This window comes from Mus pahari, chromosome 5 (genome assembly GCF_900095145.1).
Source record: "Mus pahari chromosome 5, PAHARI_EIJ_v1.1, whole genome shotgun sequence".
In the NCBI taxonomy this organism is placed as follows: Eukaryota; Metazoa; Chordata; class Mammalia; order Rodentia; family Muridae; genus Mus; species Mus pahari.
Window position 1 is genome coordinate 37,821,006 of NC_034594.1, and position 3,445 is coordinate 37,824,450.

General features: G+C 43.7%; 2 protein-coding genes across 6 annotated transcripts in view; one reads left to right on the top strand and one right to left on the bottom strand.

Annotated features, from left to right (window-relative positions):
* Positions 1-2,143, bottom strand: part of Fam126b (family with sequence similarity 126 member B) — a 61,513-nt gene extending 59,370 nt beyond the window's left edge. For 2 of the 5 annotated variants that reach the window (XM_021198113.1, XM_029539010.1), the window contains exon 1: positions 2,083-2,143. The gene's annotated coding sequence lies outside the window, so the exon portion shown is untranslated. Of the gene's footprint in view, positions 1-1,728; positions 1,770-1,976; positions 2,026-2,082 lie in introns of those variants that run through there. The other 3 variants (XM_021198112.1, XM_029539011.1, XM_029539012.1) reach the window with 3 other exon arrangements.
* Positions 2,144-2,266: 123 nt separating this feature from the next.
* The window catches only part of Ndufb3 (NADH:ubiquinone oxidoreductase subunit B3), a 10,142-nt gene continuing 8,963 nt past the window's right edge, over positions 2,267-3,445 (top strand). Inside the window, exon 1 of the mRNA XM_021198926.2 lies at positions 2,267-2,535. The gene's annotated coding sequence lies outside the window, so the exon portion shown is untranslated. The remainder of the gene's footprint in view (positions 2,536-3,445) is intronic.

A 3,445-nucleotide genomic window follows, 5' to 3' on the forward strand; every position in this document is an offset into this window, starting at 1 on the left:
GAGGGGAGGGGAGGGGAGGGGAGGGGAGGGAGAGAGATTGATTAAAGGTTATATTAAGAAGCAAAATGCTCAAGAACCATTTTGAAACAAGCAAAAATATTTCCTTACAATCAGTGTGTCAAATCACTTACAAATAGTTTTGACACTAAAATCTTTCAAAAGACAGAATCTCTATGATTTATAAATAATCATCCAGATTCTATTAGAAGCCAATTTGGAATTGTTTTTTTAAACTCTGGTAATTCCCTACTCAAGTGTTCAATTTATGGCATTCTACAATGACACCTACTGGCCACTGAAAATCAACCATTAGTTCTCTCAAACAGAGTGGGCTGGTTACATAAGAGAGACACAGAAACACACATGCTCTCTCTTAAATCAACCTACCTAAAGGCAAATATTTGTTTACAATATGTAAACACCGTATTTTTTGCATGTAAAGCACTATAGAATTTCACCTAAAGCAAAATGTAAGTTATTTTTGTGACCAAAATACCATTATTCTTGTAAAAAGATAAAAGACAAGCAATAAAATACCAGTATCATTTAAATTTTTTTATTTAAAGCACGTCAAATACCTCAGTGTGCTGGACATTTCAAAACAAATACTAATGACCCATTTCTACTCAAACAACATTTGGAGAGAAAAAAATTCTAGCTTTATATGTATATGTATAAATGTTTATGTATATGGATGCTTATCTTATGTATATGTATAAATATTTATGTATAAATGATCAATAGCAGAAAAAGATTACTAAGATGTAGTCTTGTAGTTAAATAACAAGCCCAGAAAGACAATATATTTCCTGGATATGACATTTGTCCTCATCTTCTAACTTGACGGCAGCATCTCAAGCAATCTTACATTTTAATAATTTATAGCGCTACTTTTTAAAGAGTTTTCCAGTCTTTGAAGATATTTTTCCAATGAGTTATAAAAGTAAGTGCCCTGCCACAATATTAGCTGACAGGAATTTGTTTTAGGACTGTATTTCACCATTCGAACCGTGGATTTAAAAGACTTTTCAAAACAAAACAGTCTTAAACTTATACATAAATTTTATCTATGTCCATGACATTCAACGAGCTTATTTTTTTAAGCCTAAGGCATAACTCACAACTAGCTTCTCAGACTTAACAAGGGAAATCCCTTAAAAGTTGACACTCCTCTGCTAAGATTTCCACCTTATTTTCACAGTCCTTAACGTCCAGACATCGGGGGCGAGTTGTCTACCAGTTTACTGTTCATTCTCTAATCTACGTTTACCTTCTATAGATTTAAAAGGCTCTCCACTTTTCTGAAGGTTCAAGTCGCGAAGCAAATTCGTGTACTACAAAGCACGAATCTGACAACATCCCTCTGAAGCTAACATCGTGTGGTCTCGCAACCCAAGCCCATATTTGGGATAAGCGTTTCGTGACTACTCTTTGCCTTCACGCTGTCCTCCTACAGACCCTGCCTCGGTGGAGAAAACACTGGAGCCAACAAGAACAAAGTGCTCAGATACATCAATGGGTTGGTTGCAAGAGCTCTTCTTCTACCAGGGTCAGTCGAGTTACTTGGAAAAATAACTGCCACGGGTTACATAATGTACAGCCACCAATTCCTAGATCCGACCACCAATAAATACCTTTCTTCTCCGCACCGCTCCCCATCCCAGCAAACGGCCCTGGGAACCCCTAGGATTTCGCTCAGGTGTCTGCAACGCCGCGTCCTTCTCTTACCTGAGGCTTCTTGCAAGACGTTCCTTCAGCCCTCACTACCTGTGCCTTGCTCCCGCCTCCTTCCCGCCTCAGCCCGCGCCACCGACACCCTAACGCCCTTGCTAGGGCCCCAAGTTGCCCCACGACAACTCATCCCCAAGCCGCCTCGCCTCGGCAGACGCCTTCTCCTCACGACCCTCCCGAGCTCGCTCCCAGGTCTGCAGGGCTTCGGATCCGCCAACAGTCCTGCTGCCGCCTCCCCACCTCACCTTCGTCAGCTCCCGACTACAGCGTCCGGAGCCGGAGGAGAAATTCCTCTTCGCCCGGCACCGTGCGTCCCCCCCACCCCACCCCGAAGACAGCACCGCCGCCTACCTGTCACCCCGCAGCCTCAGGCTTCCTACCGCCACCGCCACCGCCTCCCGCAGCAGCCTGCCAACTGCAGCATAACAACCAGCCTTCTCATTGAGTGGGCCCACGCGCTTAAGAACAGCCGCTCTCATTGGCTGCGCTGTGACTTTGGCCCGCCTCTCGGTGCTCCGCCTAAAGATTCCGTCCGGGAGCAAGAAAAGCACGGCTTTATCGTCCTTCTCCTCACTATCTTCTATCTCATGCAGGCTCCAGCTGCAAACTGTAGGAAACAATCTCTACTTCCAGGCTTCTTCATGTCATCTCTACGTTGTCTGGGAGCCTTGCGCCAGTGCCGGAACGTTTACCATCTTCTCCATTTTCCTGTCGTAAGAAACTAGAGGAAACAACGTCCGTTTCCGGTTGGCTCCGGCTGGAAGGTTGAATATTGAGTGTCCCGGGAGGTCAGATTGCTGTCAGGTAATTTAGGGAGTTGGTGGGAGACTTCTGGATTAAGCGTAACCTAAACTTTATCCAGGGGAATGCAGAAGTGGAGAGTGCTGAGGGGATCAGATAAGACCCGGACCTAGCTAGGGAGCGCTGCTGCCAGGTTCAGCTGGGCTGAGTTGAGGCGGATGAAGGATGCCCTGAGAATTACGGTGGTTGTTAAATCCCAGAGATGTTTTAACCCGCCGCTACCAGATGCAATTTACTCCTCGCCTCCTGGCTTTTTGGGTTGTGTTTGAATAGGGTAAAGAGCAGCTCCGATCCGAAAATACTTAAAACTAGAAGAAATAATTGCAACGGTTGCTTCACAAGCTTGTATTTTAAGTACGGTTTCCTTAATGTAAGTGTTTACGACACAATGCTTAAGTGAAGAAGAGCAAGTCACAAAATCAAGGCTACTGCATAATCCTAGTATTAGGGATTGGGTACTAAAGTAATAGCATTTCATTTGTATTTTCTCATATTTTTATGGTCATCTCAGTTTTTAAATGAGGGAAATTTGAGATACACACTTGAAAACCCTTGATAAACTGTAAAATTATATGTAATGGATGTAACATTCTTCTTCCTTAGGGAAAGAAAGTCGACATTTCCCCAGTGCTAGAACAAGCCATCGATAGTGAAGGTTGATCATCACCAAACTTTTGAGTTCACTTCTGACATACGCAGATAGCATTTACATTTTCCATAATTATGTGTTCATTCGTGGTTGAATCTATTTTTTTTAAACTTTTCTTAAATGGACAGTTCTAAAGGTGAAATGATTTCCTGTCGTTGAGCCCTCAGTGCAGTGTAACTCACTCCTGTGTGAGCCCTCAGTGCAGTGTAACTCACTCTTGTGTGAGCCCTCAGTGCAGTGTAACTCACTCCTGTGTGAGCCCTC